General features: G+C 33.0%; 1 long non-coding RNA gene across 3 annotated transcripts in view; it reads left to right on the top strand.

Annotated features, from left to right (window-relative positions):
• The window catches only part of LOC135320488 (uncharacterized), a 46352-nt gene extending 25093 nt beyond the window's left edge, over positions 1-21259 (top strand). The window contains exons 2-3 of one of the 3 annotated variants that reach the window (XR_010379636.1): positions 11990-12131; positions 19545-21259. This is a non-coding gene — a long non-coding RNA (uncharacterized LOC135320488). Of the gene's footprint in view, positions 1-11314; positions 12132-19544 lie in introns of those variants that run through there. The other 2 variants (XR_010379635.1, XR_010379637.1) reach the window with 2 other exon arrangements.
• The last annotated feature ends 1205 nt before the right edge of the window (positions 21260-22464 follow it).

Below are 22464 nucleotides of genomic sequence, written 5' to 3'. Positions count from 1 at the left end.
CATTTATGTGTGTGTGTGTATCCTTCATCTCTGTATCAATTCAAATAAGATTTTGCCAAAAAAATAAACTTTAGAGCAAAAAGTACCAATCAAAAAGAAAGAAAAGAAGAGGGAAGGAAAGCAGGAAGGCAATTTAACATCAAAAAATTTCATCATTATTTAGAGTAAAGATCTATATCAACTAAACATGTGTATTGTGACCTCCACATTCCACTAAAACTTATGCCATTTACCTATAAATATAAGCTTTTATTTGCTTCTACAATAAATAATACATAAATTTAATGAAACTGCAGCTCAAAAGAAGGAAATAACATTAGAAATTCAGTCATCCAGTGCAGTTGCTAAAGTATGGGTATGACCTGACTCTTAGCAATCAGAGAACAACCAAGAAAATGTGCCAAACTGTTGGATACCCAGATCTGTTCCCAGGGCAGGGAAATAGGCATATCAACATAAGTAAAAGAATATACCACGTTTAAAGCTTAATTATAATGCAAAATAGATATTTATCTATATCTATTTCAAAATGTTAAATTTAAAAGTGGACCACAAAAAAATATAAACAAAATTACTTCTCTAGAGAAAACAAAGAATAGCCTTGTGTTCTTCTATTAAAGACTGACTAGCCACAATATATTATGGAAATAGCTATAAAGCTTTGAGGAAAATATTATAATTCTATAATTGTGTTACCACTAAGGTTGTTATGTTTGTAGTTAAGCCAAAGTAATACTAAGACATTCAAAGAATCAGAAGGAATGGTAACTATATATTTATCCTAAAAAAATAATAGTAAGTACTAAGAAAAGGATACATTTTTTAAAATGTAAGAAGTAAGACAAGATTATATAAATGCTATGTTAAAGGGTATTGAATCTACAGGTAGACAAAGTGAGGATCACGTCTATTTTGAAAATATTTCAAAATAAATGCCAATAAATAAAAATAATTCTTAAAATGATATTTCAGTCTAACTTGTTTGATTTTGTAAATGCATGTTACTTTATATCAATTTGCATTATTGATTATTTTATGGTTCATAACACAGATACAATTAAAAGAAAATGTATAAAAAACTTGAGATAGCAAAAATAACTTTCTTTTCTAATATTTACAAATAAAAGATTTAACAGTGAATTTTTATCAATCATAAGTCTTTATATTTTCAAGTAAAATATAAAATTATAATGGAGAAAAAAGTAATCAAAAATAATTCAAATAAAAATGTTAAGGAGAATAATCATTTATACCATTTGCCATCTACCTCTGCTTGGTACTGTAACCAATCACGAGCCACTGTAGCCGCTGACCTCCAACACTCCCTGAAAGTTCACGGTGGAGATTAGGAATGGGGCACTTTGTGCTGTGGGAAAACTGACAAAATAGAGATTCAGATAGATGTTTTCAGGAGAAAATTTTATGAGCCCCAATTCTTGCATCTCCTTATATCTAGAAGAGCACTAAATTCATTAACAGTGATGTCTGCTCCTCATAACTGGCAAAAGAACTCAATGTGTGTTTGACTGCACATACTCCCCTTCACTAAAATTACATATATAATACTGAGTTTCCCCCTGCCTCTTCAGAAAAGTTCCTCAGAGCCACCTGAGGTGCTGTCTCCTAGATTATAGTCCTCATTTAGCCCCAAATAAAACTTAACCCACAACTCTTACGTTATACAATTTTATTTCAGTAAACAGCATGTATATTAAAATTGTCCAAAACATTGATGTCACAATTGATGAAAAGATACCTCTGCCTATATAATTTCGAATTGAAATAAAAAAAAAAAAACTGGGCCACCGTGATAATGAATCTGTGTAAGGAGAGACATTTTCATCATGATGAATGGAAGATAAATCACTCTAAGCTTAAAACTATGCATCTGGACAAATTAGCAGTTGTGAGAGTGATAACCAAATATACTTCTAGAAATAAAAAGGATGCCAAAAAATTTACACCCAGACATCTTCACAGAGAGAATTGCTGGAGGATGTACTTCAGCCCAGTCTGCTTGATGATCCACGAACTGGTCCAACACAGAGAGGAAGGAGAGACCATAGGAAGAAGCAGAGCACTGCAGTTTAGTGGGTGGCAGGTCTTTTCAGCAAGATAACTTACTTATGAGACTTGTCTTGAGCAGCCACAAGAGTCTCCTCGCAACCCCACCAGAATCTTAAAAGTTTATATAAAAGCCTTAAAAAACTGTCCAGGTAGTCTTGGCAACAAGCACATTACTGTCACAAGGCTGAGTACTTGGTGGGGCTTCTTCAGAGAAGGCAAGTGAAACACATTCCAGCAGTCATGTCCTCTTGATGATCCCTTCAAGACTGATCCATATCAGGTATAAGTAGTGGGGAAAAAGAAGAAAAGGAAAACAGAGTTAATGACTTCTTGGATATGTAAAACATTTTAAAATTTCTGTGCAAAATTTATGATTACAATATTGAGTACATTTTTAATGATTCCGTTCTGGAAGTCTCTATATCAAAGATTAAATTTAGTTAATTATGGGCTTGTGAGTAATATTTTTTCTGTCTCTAAATTTCATAACCTATATTATTCACTAAAGATTTTTGAGAATTTAATTACAAAGTTAAAGTCGTTTCAAATGCATAAATAAAGAGATATTAGAATGGTTATTTTAATAGAAAAATGCCAGTGTGAAGCATTAAAAACAATGTAACAGCATCAGTAAAGCTGAGTAATTATATTTCTTATGGTTTTAACAAATAAAAATTTACTTTGTTATTAATTATATTTAAAGTCTTTTAAAACCATAAGGGATTCTCAATATAGAATGTCTAATGTTCATAGAGCAAAATTGTGTGCATAATTTGATTCTAGGACAAAAACATTCATATATATAACATACACACACATAACTAATACCCAGGAATTACATGCAAAAAAATGTTTAATTATTTGTTACATTACAGTAAGATTTGATTATATTTTTTTATTTGCATTTCTAAATTATGAAACATTTGATACATACAGGTTATGATTATAAAATATATATCCATTACTCTACCACCCAAACTGAGAAATAAAACACGACATTTCCAATATATTTACCCTTGCTCTTTTATGTTGCTTAAATCTAAAACTGATATAACTACTTTTTATAGTAATAGGTATTTCTTTCTGGTGTTTCTTTTTCCATATTTTATTTTCAATAATTTTTGTAGCATGTTTAAGTGTTCCTCTTCCAAATATCATAGAGATTCCCCCCAAATATCTGAGAATCTATGCATTTTAATGTCTTTTAATAGGAAAATTGACTCAATTTAGGCTTATCCATATGTATTATTGACTAATTTATTTATGACTGTCTATTTTGTTTTCCTCATAAAACTTTGTTCATTTATTTTCATTTTTTTGTGTGACTTTCTTTTGTTTTTCCTTCAGATGTGTTTTTCAGGCATTAAACCCCTCATTCTTTATATCACTGAAGATAACTTCATTTATTTCATACTTGTATAATATTTTGGCTATTTCTAGAATATAAAATTCAGGATGACTTTTCTACAAAACATAAATTTCAAGAAGCTGTCTTCTTTAATCCAGTTTTGCCAATATTATATAAAAAACAACCTGTTTGTTGTTTTTTCCTGATAGTTATTATTCTGTAGTTAAATTTTTTCTGATTATATATTTTTATATATTTTCTACTTTATATCAAGAAACTAGTCATTTTAACTGGTTTTTATATTATAGGTACATTATGGTATTTTGCTCCATCTTTGGAAATTTGGTTCTGTTATTTAAAGGATTATCTAGTCCATATTTTGACTTTGTTCACTTTTCTTTTTGATAAAGCACCAAAGGCATGATCAACGAAAGGAATAATTTCAAAGCTGAACTTTTAAAAAAATCACAATTTGTTTTCTTTGCAAAAGACATTGTCAAAAGGATGATAAGACATGAAACAGATTGGGAGGATGTATTTGCAAAAAATATATCTGATAAAAGACTATTAGCCAAAATATACAAAGAATTCTAAAAAGCTCAACAATAGAACATTAAACAACCTGATTTAAAAAATGAGCAATTTACTTGAGCAGACACCTCACCAAAGAAGATAACAGATAGCAAGCAAACATATGAAAATATGTTCAGCATTATATGTCATTAGGAAACTACAAATTAAAACAAGAAGTTACTACTACATACCTATTAGACTAACCAAATCTAGAACACTGACAACACCAAACATCCTGCCAAGATGTAGAGCAACAGGAACTCTTATTTATTGCTGATGGAAATACAAAATGATTAAAACAGTTTGGAAGATAGTTTGGCAGTTTCTTACAGAACTAAATGTGCTCTTACCATAAAATCCTTCAAGTCAACTCTTTGCAGTTTACATAAAGGAGCTGAAAACTATGTCCACATGAAAACCTACACAAGGATATTTACATCAGGTTTGTTTGTAATTATCAAAACATGGAAGCAACAAAAATATCCTTCAGTAGGAGAATGGATAAACCATAGTACAATCAGACAATGGATTATTATTCAGTGCTGAAAAGAAATGAGCTATTAAGCCATAGAAAGATAATATAGATCCTTAAATGTATAATGATAAGTGAAAGAAGCCAATCTACAAAGGCTATGTATTATATGGTTCCAACCTCATGATATTCTGGAAAAAACAATACTATGGAGATAATAAAAAGATGAAAAATTGCTAAGTGTTATGAGAAAGGGAAGATTGATTAGGTAAAGCACAGAGGATTTTTAGGGCAGTGAAACAATTGTGTGTGGTACTGTAATAATGGATAAATACCATTGTACACTTGTCCAGACATATAGAGTATTCAAAACCAAAAGTGAGTCCAAAGGTAATTATGAGTGATTATAATGTGCCAGTGTAGATAAATATATATTTATATATGCTGCTGGGTCCTATAGATCCCAGGACATTGGCTTCCTCTGGGAAGAATGATTGTGGCATCAGGGTCTTGGTCCTCTCATATATGTAGATATAGGGTAGACTGAAAAAAAAGGATGTCGGGATATTGAGAAACTCAAAATTAAAGTGAGAGGATTTACAGTAATAAAAACAAACAAATCCCTTGAAACTTTCTAGATTAATTAGACAAAAAAAAGTATAGAGAGGATTTTCTTATAGAGTTTCCAACTTTTGTCTAACAATTTGTACACCTCACAGAATATATATTTTTAAAGGTACATATAAAAATGACAAAAAGTAACTATGTAGTAAGTCAGAAAGGAAGTGTCCACAAATTTCCTAAGGCTAAAGTTGTACTATTTTCACAAAAATAAGTAAGATAAAATTTAAACAACAAAAGTGGATAATTGTCTGGCTAACTGAAATTTATGAACCTTCTTTTTGAAATTAACTAAAGCATGTACTTTATTATTAAAGCCCCTAATGTGCTTTTATTTTTATCCTATTTACCTCTCTTTCTTCACTATGGAGGTATCCTGAGATTTTAAAATGCATTCTCCTGCTTTTCTTTATAATTTCTTGAACACACATATATATCAATAAAATGATATCATTTAGTTTAAGTTGCCATTTATATTTATTAAATGTTATATTTTTGTTCAATTTCCCCCGAAACATTCACTTTACTACAATTTTTATATTTAGAATTATTAGTTTTTATAAAACTGAAATTTTTAGAATGCAACTTAGAAATTACTCCATTAATCCATTTTCCAAAAAGTGGATATTTGAGTTATTTACAATGTTTGATTACTATAAGCAATGATGTTATGAACATACTTGTATATTTATCTTGGTGAACACAGAACACATGCAGAAGGTTGAAGGTAACTTAGGAAAAAAATTGCTGGAGTTCGTGTGTGTACACCTTTAGTTTATAAGGATATTATAATTTTCTGAAGTTAATGTAATAGAGGAGAACAAATCTGACTCTTTATTAGATCTGTTCCTTTAGTTTTGACCACTGTGCCCTGTTTCCTAGGCTTAGTCTTGCTAGCTCTGCACTCACATAAAGATAAGAAGCTGCAGAATAGAGAATAACACTTGTTTGTTGGAGGTTTACAGGGACACCATGAACTGACCCACATGGACAGCTGTAAGAACAAAGAATTTCTACAGCAAGAAGTTTGCAACAACCAACCATACACCCTCCCTTGTTTTTGTTGTTTGTTTTTTGTTTTTGTTTTTGTTTTGTATAAAAGAAGCCTGTATTGTGACTGGATCTGGATGGTTCTCCAAGACATTAGTCAGCCATCCTCTCGGTCTGCCAGCTTTCCAAATAAAGTCGCTATTCCTTGCCCCAACACCACATCACTTGTACTTAAAGTTTAAAGTTTAAACTTAAAGTTTCACATTTGTGTGTTTTTCTATCTTTTCTGCTGTGTTACTGGCTAATATTTATGGCTGGAATTTACACTCACCTAATTTTCTTCAAGAATAACTTGACTATTATTGGCTGTGTCTTTTTCCATATAAATTTTAGAGTAAGTTTGTTGAGTACCATTCAAACCTCTGCCAGAATTTAATCATAGAGATTAAATCTGAATCACTTTGGTAAGATTTTATATGGTTAAGATATTGGCTTTCCATATTCATGAAGAAGCTATATTTATCCAGTTACTTTTGTATCTTTAATGCATTTCCACACAGTCATATTTTTTTTTTCGGATGGCATGCAAGACTTTTATTTGGTGAATTTCTTTTCTTCATATTTTTCTGTGTTTAAAATTGTATGTGTTTATTGCATTTCTAACATTTTGTTTCTAGGCATAGAAATACACCTGATACTTAGTCTCTGAAAACTACTCTTTTTATACCTATCTTTTTGGTTTTTTTAACATAAACAGTTTAGATTACTTCATTCAGATTCTAGTAAATAATACACTTGATTCTATTTCTTACTAAGGTCTTAAGTACCTCCCTTACAATGATGAATGGAAGAGGTCATAGAGGTTATTGTTAACTTGTTTCTAATTTTGCAGTTAATATTTTTACCTTTTTTGTATTCATCACAATAGTTTACTTTGTTGTTTTTTTTTTTTTCAGGTATTCTTTGTCAGAATAAAGAAGTTCTTTCATTTCTTGTTTTCTAAGAGCTTTTTATTAGGACCAGTATTGGACTTTAATCACGTATTTTCTCTGCATCTTCTGAAATGATCAATTGCTTTTCCCCTTGTAGTTTTGTAATCTATTAATGTGCCATACTACATTAATTTATTGTATACAGGCAAACTAATTTGCATTGTTGGAATAATCCCATTTATTTTTACAGGTCAATTTTGCCTACAGATTTATATTTTTCTACTGTATTTACCTATTTTTGTTCTGTTATTTTGTGTGATAGTAAATATGAGACAGTTTACACTTTAAGAGTTAAATATGCAATGCTGAATCTCGCTTTTTTCATAAGGCGTACATGAGCTCAAACTATTTAAATTTTGAGTTGTGAACAAGTCACATTTAGTCAACCTGAGGTGAAAGAGTCACGGTGAAAAAACGCCCACTATAAAAGTATGTAGAGTGAACGCTAGGGCCTTGCTTCACCTAATCCACACAACTGGATGTTTACATTTGCTTTTCTCACAGGAGGGTACGTCCTTCTTTCAATTTTATATTTATATATAATGTGCTGAAAGAAGCATTTTCTTGTCAGAGATTTTACAGCTAATAATAATTTAATCTAGTTTTTAAAAGGTCCATGTCAAAGTGTACCAAATAACTGCTTCCAGAGATTTGAGGTGTGACTATAATCACTGAAAATACAGTTAATTTATGCCAGATGACTTTCTATTATTAATGTACATATGTACATGAAAAGGTTGTTTTAGTAAATTTAGTAACTTATACAAGGACTAACAATACAAAGGTCCCTAAACATTTAACTTTTCATTAGTAATATATTTATGTGTGATCATTGAGTCACATAATACTATTTATTGCTCATACATGATATACCAACATCATGAAAGACATAGCTCTAAGGACTAGAGGTGTATAATATAAAATAAGAGTGTGCTTTATTTTAAGGAGTTAACAATTGCATATTAATGGCTTTAAGTCTAGCACATATTTCTTTCTCTTAGTGTCCTTGAATTTTTATATTTATGTTGCCTATTTGTCATTTTTTGAGCCAACTCAGATGAAACACAAACACAACTCTAAAAAATTACCTAAACACGCTGACAGAACTTTTTTTTTAAATCAAGAAGCAACTCCATCACTGTCTTCCATGTTTATGTAAGCTGGTTAACTACACAGGGAGCTTACAGGGCCTTCTGAGGAGAATAATTTGCCCATACTTTGATGATCACTTAAGAAATTGTCATGGATACATTTGGCAGAATAGAATCATTCATATTATTACATTTATACCATTGATGTTTTCACTGTTTCTGCCTTTGTTGCTTGGTTCTTAAATTGTAGTTAAATAATGATGAAGCCTCTGTTTCCTTAAAACAGAGAACACATATTTATACTCTTGTAAATATTTTTAAATACAAGATCTAAAAAGAAAAACAGATCTGTTATTGCAATCACTATAAACCACAGATTCATTTGTGTCTGTCAGCTACGGGTCTGCAACAAAACATCCCAAAGCTTAGAGGCTTATAAAGCTAAGTATTCTTATGCACTGACTAATTGTTCATCTGGGGTTCTACCTCAAACTGCTGACCCACTGGGCCAGCTCTGCTGAGAACTCTGATGCCCTCACTTAGGTTTAGTTCCAGGACATGGGTTCAGTTCAGGTTTAATCTTAAGTGCCTTTGAATTGTTTGAGGCCAATCAGTCTACTCAGCATGTCCTCATGGTAGAGGTAGAGTACAAGATATAAAGCCCAGTGCATAAGCACATTTCAAGCCTTGGCTTGCATCACATCATATCTGCTGATAGCCTACGGGCCAAAGCAAGTTACAAGTTCAAGCCCAAAAGTAGGAGAAGATAAATACTCCTCATGTGGAAATAGAATGCCAAAGGATATTCTAATACACACCATAACCTTCTCTGAATTCCACTCAAAAATTCCCCACTGAAAATTAGAAGCTTAAGTTAATTATAATGGTTAGTAATTTAAGAAAAGAGCCTTTTGAGAAAAAGGTCTCTATATTAACACTTTCTATATCACTAACATTTAACACAGTGCTGGTCACATATTAGGCACTCTCTAAATGTTTACTGGCTAAGCTGACTGGGTGACCTGGTGTAAGACATCAATATAATAATGTCAAACTAAAAGAAAATTACATTACTGTACCAAGAACTAGATTGTCTTGCCCACACAGTTTTTAAAAAATATGCATATAAAATATAATATACACTATAATTCACTCAATTCACAATATGAAACACAACAATGAAGGTAATATTCCCACTGGATATTCCCCATTGACATTCTCTAATGTATTAACTCTCCTGGAAGGAGTTGCATTAATTATTAGATATTTAATTAGATTTTCACTAATGGTGTAAACACAATATGAAAATTCACTTTGATTTGCATTGTCACTTAGAATTACTAATCAACTGAGAGGTATGAACAATCATGGCAGGAGACTGAAACTTCAGCATTGAAGGGTTTTTAAAATATGCTTGGCATCATTAGATGAACATATAGTCTCAATTACAGAATGTGAAATTCCATTAAATTATCCCATATGAGCCAATGCCCAGAGGACCATTTCTGATCAGGGTAGAATAACTCATTTTTGAGGACCTTAGGATGGAAAATTTCATATTTTAATGAAAAGTCACATCATGAATACTCTTTATTCCTTCACTGTAAAAGGCAGGAACTGTCATTCCCCTTCACTAAGAATAACAGTAGCTTGAAAAAATAAACAGATTTTGGATTTAAAAACTAGAAAAACTCTGTAATTTTTACTTATTTTGCCAGTGTTTTTCTTTAGAATTATTAATAGTAAAAATCACAAAGTCACTTGGGATCTATGTCCCACCCCTTGTTTTTAGTATTGGCTAAACGAGCTAACCCTGCCAATAACACATACCTTTGCCCACAACAGGCATGTGTGTGTGTGCCCCCACATGCACAACACAATGTATCCACACATCCTCCTTACTACTATTTATTGTAGTATAAAATCTCCTAAGTTTAGGACCAAAGTCATTGTTTTGAACTCTATGTCTCTGATGAAAACACAGAAATGAATTCTTCACTGCCTCTCCTATGAAACAGTCATTGTCAAATACTTGCACTGCTCTGTAACTACTGACTACATGTCTTTCACTATCTTAATAAGACCACATACTCCCAACATCAGCCACTGTGGTTTGAACCTCAGTCTATATACCATGTACATAACAAGGCCTAGCCCAGATTTGTTAAAATCTGTTTTCTGCAATAGGGCCATAGGTTTGATTGGGATAGTATCCTGCAAGGTCTCCTTTGATTTTTGTTTAAAATGAATTTCTAATTCCTCAGTTGTTTTAGTTATGATTAGGTTTGCAAATCCAAATGAATTTGGAACAAACCATAATCAACATTTGTATGACTGAATCATAGAAATATGTGCACAATTGGTAAAATATATACCAATTGGTGGTTGGTGTAAGTAGTCAGTTGTATTACAAAAAGCAATAATAAAATAAAGCAGGCACATGAAAAGTTTAGTAACTTATACAAAAAGTTTATTTATGATCTATATAATTTTTCTTACTTTATCTGGGTAATTTTCTTTTTTTATCTATCAAATGATAGGATTAAGAAAGATAATTTTGAAAGTTCTCTTCATTTCCAAGAAAAATATAGTAGAACTTTAAAAATCTATACATTAATGGCATTTGCATTTATTTATACACAGTTCCTATGTGTTTCTGGCCAGAAGTAGAAATTACCAGCTTAAATGTGTGTTGGTCTCCACTGTTCATTAGCTAAAATTGAAGTAAATAAGTATTAAAAATCATAACTATTAAAAACTCAAAGCACTGAATTTCCTCCCAACTAATTTTATCAGAGCAGCAGTTACATAAAATTCAAATCTATATTTATAATTTTCTTGGTAGTACAAGAACTTCAGAATTCCATGTAATAGATTTTGTAAGCTATCCACCTCTTTGTCTGTATGTGTCATGAACATTAAATTATTAATGTATTATCTTATAAGTCACAAGTAAGGATTTAGTTAACAGATGATTATTGAATTTTTTATGTAAATTGTGCATACTGCACTGTAAAAATTTGAAATCTACAATCATAGACTATAGAACAAGCAGATATACACAAGACAAGTTAAGCCCACACTGTTTCAAGAGGCTTCTATTTTTAAAATGTATGAAATATTTATTTTCACAGATTGATGTGTTTAAGCAAATCATTTTAAAATATGTTGTCACAATTACTTTGAAACAACAATAATTTTTATCATTATTGTAATTTTCAGTGTATATTCACATGTGATTCCAACAACTATGACACTGAGTTGCTGAAGCAAAATCAAACATTTTAGAAATAAAGAAATTAAAGGACAGGAAAATTAATTGACTTGCAGCAATTTTTTTATACTGTCATCTTGGCTAAGCTAGAATAGTTTACAAGAATCCCCTATCCTGTATGATAGTTTGTTAACTGGCCCAAATAAGAAATTCTTTTTACAAATTTTGGAAGGGGAAAATAAAGCAGCTCATCTGAAATCTGTTAATTTAGAGGTACGAGTAACAAAGAGATACATGTGGATTCTAGCTAGTTCTTGCTGTCTTTGGCTCCACACCCACATCATCTTCCCAAATGAAAATCTTGCTGACCAAGAGCCACTGAGACCCAACAGATATGTGGAGACAGCAGCTTTCCATAATCTTTTGCACCAGGTCTCCTTTGCAGACCCACTTGGGCAGCCCAAACTGCTTTACTTCAAAGGGTTGGTTATTGTCTTTTCCATGAGCCTCCAATTCTCCCTTTTAGAAATTTATGACCCCAGCAATACACACAATTTGGGGAAGTGCTATCACATATCTAACCCCTTTTCACATAATACTCATATTTGTTTTCATTTTCAGATTGAATCTGACTGAGACATAACTTCGATGAGATCACACTGCTATTAAACATCAGTATTGAAAATCAAATATTTCATACTATTTCTCAATCTTGAAAGAAAGAGTATTTCCAAAAAAAAAAAAAAAAAGAGGAGTTGTTAAGGTATGTATTTACTGAAAAAAGAAGTTGGGAGCAAGAAATAAGAGGTTTTAAGAGAGATAGAAGTGAGAAAAAAGGAGATAATCTAGCAGGAGAGAATGATTCATGCTTAAGAATATTTTCATGGTAGCCATAGCTAACTACCAGGTGGCTGGTTATATCAGGAAATACTGGTATAATTGATAACATGGAAAACTTTCAAAGCTTCATGCCCTTAACTTTCATTGAAGATGAAACTGTCCTGATTTTGTATATAGGCTAAATGTCCTCATATATGTGTGTGTGTGGATTTAATCCAAATTTCAGTGGATTAAACAACAAAGATTTAGAATTTACTCTAGCAAAGTCTGTATCCAGATAAGAAGCAAGATGAACTGTCCCAAAAACCAGCAACTCAGTGATTCAGAATAAAAGGAAAGTACCACCATCTTGAAGCAACATCATATGGAGCTTACTGCCTCCTGATGGGCATCTCAGAAAAAGAGGCACCTGCAGAGACATTGCTGGTTTTTCCATGCTTTGTGCCAAAACTTATACATGTAAATTTGACTCATGGCCATTGGACAAAGCTAATCACATGACCTTAATGATCTTCAAGTGGATAAATAATGTAGTCTTGCTGGTGCACAGAAAGGATACTGATGAACACTGATAATATTCTTTCCATAAAGCTTAATATTTGAAATAATTGACTTTGGCATAGGGCTTTATGATATTGGTCATATTAGTTAAATTATCTTTTCCTCAATTTTCTCATTAATAAAATGGAAGGCAGTAATATTCCCCTATTAGAACAATTAGGGAATCAAATGCAGGCATATAACACTCAATAATATTAGACATTATCAAAATCATCATTATCATCTTCATCATTCTCTATATCTCTAGTCTTTGACAACGTGTATCACTGAGGCTGATAGATTTTGACAAAAAAAAATATTAGAGCTGGAAATAATTTTAGAAATTACCTACTCTGATCCTGTCCTTTCATTTATGAGAAAAGAGATGTCCATCAGTTAAGTGACCTACCTGGGCCCAAATCTCCTTAACAGCAAAATTGGAAACAGATGTCTAAGTCCAGTGTCCTTTGTTCTCAAGATAGGGAAATTAGAACTTTCTATCAAGCATAGACTGAAGATATCCAACTCTTTCGTATACTGCTAAATCTGTTCCATGTTACCTTTGTTCATTTTACTCCATCAATTAATTGACATTTTGTAATTAATTAAAATCTTCCCAAAGGTGTCAGCTTAATGATTTTATAAGCATGGCAGAAATATGTTGATATAGTAAAGCCCTTATTGCCTGAGCAAATGCATTTTCCAATTTCTAAGATCTAGTCACCCAAGGAAATTTTGCTTACTGTGCTAAAAATTAGGGATTTTCATGGTGGGAAATGAACAAGAAAAAATTAAAAAGTTAAACTGTTAATAGGTCAGTTTACTTAAAATATTTAATTATTGAAAGAAAGTAGTATTTGACTTATAATGATACAAATGATTTTTTATTCTCCCATTTCCACCAAAAAAGAAAAAAGATGCTATTAGAATTGTATGGTTCAATAAAAACTTACAGAACACAAAGTCAAGAATATAACTAAGATTCTTGCCATTATGAACTTTCTTTGGGGAAGAAATCTGTACCATCTAGAAATATATGAATAAGACAGAAAAGGCCAGGTGACAAAAACACATTAAATTGCTTAATAAATGGATAAAACTTAAAATGTTAAATGCCAAAATGTCAAAATTCCACTTCAAGTTTAGGAATGCTATTTTGAAAGACTTTCCAAAGCATTTTACCACTTTTTCTATGAAATCAAAAATTTCTTTTTAATCAATCACTTACAGATGCATAAGAACCTCATTCAGACTCACAAAAAGACCAACCAAGAAATATGTTTGCTATATCCATGGCATGTTGCTGACACAATTGAGAAAAAAAGAGAGAGTGATGACTCTGTGTGTGTGTGTGTGTGTGTGTGTGTGTGTGTGTGTGTATGTGTATGCATGTTTTTGGGGAGGGGCAGGAGGTTTGAAGGTGAAGTAGACAGGGAAAAAAGAGGCTTTGTTTATGGTGTTTTAAACTTAACAGATAATAAAAACACTGATGTAAATTTATTTAAATCTGCAATGTTTCATCATTACAAAGAATGGAAATCAAAATGCATTAAGGTTAAAGAAACCTAGATGCTAAAAATAGAAAGATGTGTTGCATAAATGAACTGCATCTAAAAACTGTTATTCTCATTAATGTGTATTAAGAATCACAATTTGTGAATGACGGCCATTCTGACTGGTGTGAGGTGATACCTCATTGTAGTTTTGATTTGCATTTCTCTGATAATTAGTGATATTGAGCATTTTTTCATGTGCATATTGATCATTTGTATGTCTTCCTTCGAGAATTGCTTGTCTAGGTATTCTGCCCATTTTTGGATTGGGTTGTTTATTTTTTTTCTTATTGAGTCATATGAGCTGCTTATATATCCTGGAGATCAAGCCTTTGTCGGTTTCACTTGCAAAAATTTTCTCCCATTCCATAGGTTTTCTTCTTGTTTTATTTTTGGTTTCCTTTGCTGTGCAGAAGCTTGTAAGTTTCATTAGGTCCCATTTGTTTATTCTTGCTTTGATTTCTTCTAAGAGAAAATTTTTTAAATGTATGTCAGATAATATTTTGCCTATGTTTTCCTCTAGGAGGTTTATTGTATCTTGTCTCATGATTCAGTCTTTAATCCATTTTGAGTTGATTTTTGTATATGGTGTAAGGGAGTATTCTAGCTTCATTGTTTTACATGCTGCTGTCCAGTTTTCCCAACACCATTTGCTGAAGAGACTGTCTTTATTCCAATGTATATTCTTGCCTCCTTTGTCAAAGATGAGTTGACCAAAAGTTTGTGGGTTCATTTCTGGGCTCTCTATTCTGTTCCATTGGTCTATATGTCTGTTTTGGTACCAATACCATGTGTCTTGATGACTGTAGCTCTATAGTATTGTCTGAAGTCTGGGAGAGTTATTCCTCCAGCCTCTTTCTTTCTCTTCAGTAATGCTTTAAACAACAACAAACAAACAAACAAAAACAAAGCGTAAGTAAAGGACAGAAATAGACTCACAGACAGAGAATACAGACTTGTGGTTACCAGGGGGGTGGAGGGTGGGAAGGGATAGACTGGGATTTCAAAATTGTAGAATAGACAACACTGTATAGCACAGGGAAATATACACAAAATGTTATGATAACTCACAGAGAAAAAAAATGTGACAATGAGTGTGTATATGTCCATGAATAACTGAAAAATTGTGCTGAACACTGGTAAAAATAAAAAATAAATAAATAAAAAAAAGAATCACAATTTCAATTTATTTGTCAATTATTCCTGAGTTAAATGAAAAATAAAATTAAAAAGTCACAATACACTGTATTATATCTTACAGAACAGAATGGGTCTTTAAACAGAACAGCAATGAGTTGGGGGAAGTACACAAGGCAGAAGTCAGAAAGGCTAGCTAAGAAAGTACTGAAGTTGACCAGGAGAGAATGTAAAGGGTTATAAAAAGGTGGATTTATTCAAGAATTATTAAGGAGATAGAACTGATGGGCTTATGTACTATTTAAAAGTAGGACATGAAGTTGGCAAATATAGATTGACCTTCATTCAAGATTCTTGCTGGAGTAACTGAGTCAAAGGAGTGACTTACAGCAATAGAGAGTGGGGAAGAGATAAGAAGATAGGGAAATGCACCAAGTGTACTGAATTCAGTTTTAGATATGTTGGGTAGTCTGTGCCTGATTTTAGAAGACATATGCAATTTTGGTATATAAATGAGTACTAGTTTAAACCACAGCTTTTGATATTATTCCAAAACTGTATATAAAGGACGATCCTTAAGAAGACCAGCATTTTAGGCATTATAGGGGATGGTAAATCCAAATTTTTTAGAGACATAATAAAGATGAAAGAGCCTGACAAGAATACTGGATTTGATAAAGAAAGGAAAAGGCTATGTATTAAACGATGAGGCCTGTATAATACCACAAACTAGATGGCTTAAGCAGCGATTTATTGATTAGGATGCTAAAAGTCTGAGATCTAGGTGTTAGTGGGGCTGATTCCTTCTAGGGTTTCTCCCCTAGTTTCTGGTGCTTTTCTGGCAGTCCTTAGCGTTCCTTGGTGTGAAGAAGCATTGCCCTGATCTCTACCTTCATTTCCACGTGGCATTCTCCCTGTGTCCATGTGTATCCTTGCTCTAATATTCCCTTTTCACAGGGACTCCGTTCGTATTAGGTTACAGACCCACACTAGCCCACCATGATTTCATCTTCACTAATCACACCTTCAACAGCTCTATTCCATATAAGGTCACATTCTGAGGCAGCCAAGTTTTAGACTTCAGCATACAAATTATACAGGGACACAGTTCATTCTATAACAAAATTCTAGATCAATGGTAGAGTGCATGCTTAGTATACAGAGGATCCTGGGTTCAATCCCCAGTATCTTCATTTAAATAAACAAACAAACAAACAAATAATAAATAGATAGATAGATAGATAGATAGATAGATAGATAGATAGATAGATACCTCCCCATCAAAACAAAATTTAAAAAATATGACCACAAGGAAAGTCATTTTTACTAACCAGTTTCAATTGGTAGTAGAGGCTGATGTTGAAAATTATTTACTTAGTTTAAAAGATAAACTAGAGACAATAAATTTAAACTCATTTAAAAAGGCACTTGGATTTTTAGTGAATGTCAAATATAAAGACACATTTAGAAGAGGGAGTTTGATCTTGAATTAAATATGAGAAAAAAATAGATGTTCAATTTTTTATTTAATTTGGCCTACCTGAAATTTCTTTTGAGAAAGTAAACTGTGGAGATAGATCTGGGCTGCCTGGATCTATTTCTGGAAGTAACATGGTCTAGCAGAACGAGTAAGAGATTTGGAGTCACAAGATTCACTGTGTGGTTCTGAATCTGAAATCTAAAATGTGCAACTTTGAACATGTTTACTGAACTCTCGGACTCACTTCTCTTCAATTGTAGATAATAGCATTCCTGCACCAGAATGTTATGAAAATTAAATATTATTATGTTGTCTAAATGCACTTTTTATCAAAATATTATATGTGTATACTATTTTTTATATTGTCAGCATCATTTTATTCTGTCTTATTTTCCCTCATATTAAAATTATTTGTGGTAGCTATAAAGCTTTTATAAACATTTAGAAAATGCAGAATTTGACTTCCTCTGATTGCCAGAGCATAGGAAGGATTGTTAGAAACATAACCATATTTCCAAAATACTACATCTTTTTGTCTTAAAATACGAAAGGAATGTATTACTATATAAATGTGTTGTATTGTGGCAATGGCAGAAACAAATCTTAAGAAAACTTTATGAACATCACTCAAGACACAGAATGTGCAAACCAAATGGCAGCAGAAACAGAAACATTTTTGAATTTAATAAAATAGTACAATTGCATTCTGGTGCATGGACATCAACCCACAGGAAATATTAATAGCTATTTTACTCACATTTATAATTCAATAAAATGTAATTTTATATCCTTTTTAATATCAGAAAACACTAATAAGATGGATTGATTAAATTAGATTTGAACAATGACAATATGTCATAGAGAAAATGGGAAACAACGTTGTTTCAATCACAAAAGCCCTCATTGTTTGCTTCCCCAAGCTAAAAGCAGATAGTGGCCTTTAAAGATTGATATGAAAATTTTGAAATTGTGAATTTTCTCATGTTAAAGTGTTCTATTTTTTCTACACAGGGAATTAAAATGTGTTAAATTTGTATTCTATTTACCTGTAACATCAGGTTTTCTGACAGACTATAACACTGCATAATTTGTCCAAAAGTTTAATTGAATTAAACTAAATACCTAAGGAGATATATTATATATATCTATAATACTATTATATATATAATACTAAAAAGTAGCTTATTTTGGGGGGGTACACATTGTAAGAGGAGTAGTAATCTATCGTGTCATATTCCAGAGCATTCTGTGCCATCCCCTCCAGCCATCCACAGGTAGTGTGATTACCCTGATCACCTACTCCAATTACCTCGCAAGCATGCTGCATGTAAGAAGCATGACCTCAGTGTTTCACATACAAAAGGGAAACTTAAATCGTCTTAGTGCTGTGCTTAGACATTTACACTGAATCTGTCATTCTAGCCAGTGGCAGAATTCTCCATTTGAGTATGCTATGGAGTTTCCTATTGAAACACTTATCTTCACCCAGCATCTTCATGATATGTATATGTTAGTGATCAAAATGCTCAAGTACACTTCTGCAAGAAAGTACATGTATTGAGGAACACATAAAAAAAGGAAGTACCCTCAAATCATTTGTCTTATTGATTGAGTATATTTACACCTTGTCTCTTTCCCAAAACAAGTGGAAACATTTCTTCTTCTACTTTCCCTTTGAATGCAAATTACTAAGGATTTATCTCCTGGAAAATGGGAAGAATGTATTACTCACCTCTACAGTAAAGTGTATAGTATAGTACACTATAGTATAATATAATATGTAGCATATATGTTGTAGCATGTATAACATAACATATTCTATATGTGGCATGTGTATGTGTGGTAAAGTTGTTCATGCTGGTTGTTGAAATACTTGTCATCTTCTCATTATACTATGAGTGTCTGGGGGTCTGTAACACATCACAATTTGATCTATATTTTGTTCTCTTCTAAAGGAATTATCAGGACTAACACAGATCTTGATATGCATTAAGTCCGACCAACATTTACTCAATGAATAGCATCATCCAAATATATTTAAAATGAAATAAAGCTACCTGTCCCATGCTCTAAGCACAAACTTAAAGGAACCAAAAATAATTATAACAATCACAAAACATCCTGAAGGCCTTCAGTGTCGAGGACTGAGCAGTGTCTAAAGTTTCTTTAGAACACACTTCAACTCTTTCACAATAGATCAATTTTGCTTTTGGCATCTGAGAAATATTTTCTCCTCTGAATGAGCAGCTGACTTACTGAGAGCAAGTGACGTTAGAGCAGAGGAAGGCAGGACACAAATGCTTAATCTTGATTCTGAAACTCACTTTTCTTTTCTGTGAGACAAGGGTTGAGAGTCATAAAACTACAGGTTTATAAGAGGATTTACACTGATTCTTTATTAAAGGAGATGTGGGCCAGACTGCCAGTTATCTATCATTCAATGTCCACTGCTCCTTTCCTGGGTAGAAATGATACTTGTACTTATCTGGGAACATTTCCCAGCATGACTTGTAGCTAGATTTAGTGAATAAATTGTAGTCAGTCACATATAAAAGTAAGTGTCACTTGTTCTTTGAGTACAATTTTAAAGGGTTTCAATGCCCTTCTTCATCCTTCTTCTTTTCAGCTGCCCCAGATACATATGCACTGGCTTGAGGACCAGCATATTGAAGGAACTTGAAAATGGAAGACCACCTCCACCCTACTGCCCTCTTCAACAGAAAAGCAATGGGACTGGTTCCTGACATTGTGCCCTGTGGAGCTGTCATTACAGCTTAATCACTCCACTCACCAGAGAACTCGACATATCACATCACACATCTTAAGACTATTTAGGATGATGGCACACATTCCAAGCCAACTTTATGATTTACTTTTTGGTGATCTCCTCCTGTTGAAAAGTAAAATGTCCTCCCAAAGGTTGTTTTCTGACGTTGGTTATTTTAAGTGTCCCCTATCAGATTGCCATTCTCCCCTCTCTTTTCTCATGTTCTCCTCTGAATGGATATCCATCCCTTTGTCATCATTTTGTCTAGTTTTCTGATATCCTAACCATTCTCTTAATTTCCAGTTCCACCTCCTGTATACAAGGAACATTATTCTGGAAGACACTTCCCTGAAACCTGACTTTCAACAGAAACTTGGGGGCAAGGGTTCTGCCCATACAGTGAGAACAAGCAATTATAACCTTAAGAGAGTATGGGAATTCTGATGTCACTACTCCGTGATTCTTTATTTTCAGTCAATAAATAACATGTACCTCTGATGATGGCTGTATGGTCAGGCAACTCAAAATGGCTTCTCTCTATACATCTCCTGCTTGACTGGTGCCTGCTTCACCTACACACAACTCATAAGACTGATCTCCCTTCATATTCACCCCAGGCCCCAGCTAATGACTGTTCTAAATTTAGATCAGAACTCACCACTATGCTTATCCAAGGGGTGGTGAGAGGCATGACCCTGTGCTGATTACCCTCGTAACCAATGAGCCAACCTGACATCAACTCCCCTATGACTGGTAACCACTTCTTCCCCACCAGGAGCAAAGACTGCCATCATGTCCTGCCCTCCAGCTCCCACACATGGCAGGATGTTGCTCCAGGACTTTGCTTCAGATGTGTAAGATCACCCTAATCATTAAACTATTGATTATCTCTGTTGCTGACTCTGGGATCTTTCTCAGGTCTTGAAGCTGGGCAAGTACAGGGCTTGTAGACCTGCAGGGTGCAGTCCAGTGCTGACATAGCTAATTAATACCCTCACATAAAACACTTTGTTTATATAAACATAATGTAACTAGTAGCCAAATTGGGTTCAAAAGAATGGAAATACATGGAGATCAGAAGCAACCTTAGCTCTAGGGTCCTCAGAAAGCCCAGATTCAGTGGGATATCATGGTACAGCACAAGGCTTGTGGGGAGAAATGAATAGCAGGCACAGCTTTGCCCATCTCTTATCTAATTCTCAATAGTTCCTTCTGCTATTGGACCAACCTGGGATGTGTCGATGTCCATTCAAATACTATCCCTTTCTGAAACTCTTATGAAAATTTCAGTGCACATCATGTTAATTATGATGTTTCACTCATGATGCCACTTAAACTTATCATCATCTTGCATTGTTTCAAAATATTGAATGTATGTAATTACTCTAATTATTTATGTTGCCTTATTTTAGTTGTGATGGTTATATATTTTTCCAGGTTTATTTTCTTCTCTTGTAAAACTGTGCTCAAGCAAAGTAGATCTACCCAATGTTTCACAATGATACCCTGTACATTTTGCCTTCCCAAAATGTCACTTTAAATATTCTATTTGAAGAGTTTTCTCTCTCTTCTCACTCTGTGTGAATAGTGTTCATCCTTCAAAAACCAGTCAATGCCAGTGACTTCAAAAGGGTCATTCCTCTCACAAAAGTGTATCTGACCTTGTGAGTATGCTTTTTCTCAGAAAAAAAGAATCATGAATTTGCATAATTTGTTTGGCAGTTTCTATATGCAGGTATATCTTATTTTATTGTGCTTCACTTAACTGTACTTTGCAGATACTGAGTTTTTTCTTTACAAATTGAAAGTTTGTGGCAACCTGGTCTCTGGCAAGTCTATCACTGCCATTTTTCCACATTGTATCTCTCTGTCACACTTTGGTAATTTTCCCAGTATTTCAAACTTTTTCATTATTATTATATTTGTTATGGTGACCTGTGATCTTTGATGTTAATATTGTAATTGTTTCAGAGTGCCATGAACCCCACTCACATGAGATGAAAACCAGATTCACAGATGCTGTGTGTGTTCTGACTGCTCCATTGACTTGACTGTTCCCCCATCTCTCTTTCTTTCCTTGGGCCTCACTATTCCCTGAGACACAATAATATTTAAATTAGATGAGTTGATAACCCTACAATGGCCTCTAAGTGTTCAAGTTAAAGAGGAATCAATCAATATTTTGCTATCAATTATTATTTACTGTTATTTTAAGAAATTGCCAGACATCTCGACTTTCAGCAACTGTTAGCCTGATCTGTCAGCATCGAGGCAAGACCCTTCACAAGTAAAAAAATTATGACTCACTGAAGGCTCAGATGATGGCTAACAGTTTTTAAAGTATTTTTAATTGAGGTATGTGTATTGTTTTTTTAGATATAATAGTATTGCAAGCTAAATAGTCTACAATGTAGTATAACATAAATTTTATATGCACTTGGAAACCAAAAACATTATGTGGCTCATTTTACTGTGATATGTGCTTTATCGTAGTTGTCTGGAATTGAACATGCAATATCTTTGAGATATGCCTGTATACCTCTTTCTATCATGTATCTAATTATGTCCCTATGAATCTACTTTCATATCTACACATATATCACTTAGTTTGTAAATGCTAAGAAAGTTAATACAATTTGAGGTACCACTTCACACCTACCAGGATGGCTATCATTAAAAAAAAAAAAAAGACAGGCAATAACAGAAAAGAATGTGGAGAAATTGGAAAATTCATACATTGCTTGGAGTCGGGGGAGATGTAAAATGGTGAAGCCAATTT

The sequence above is a fragment of the Camelus dromedarius genome, unplaced genomic scaffold (genome assembly GCF_036321535.1).
Source record: "Camelus dromedarius isolate mCamDro1 unplaced genomic scaffold, mCamDro1.pat HAP1_SCAFFOLD_117, whole genome shotgun sequence".
Lineage (NCBI taxonomy): Eukaryota > Metazoa > Chordata > Mammalia > Artiodactyla > Camelidae > Camelus > Camelus dromedarius.
The sequence above is the reverse complement of the archived record's forward strand: the minus strand, read 5'-3'. Positions and strand labels throughout refer to the sequence as shown.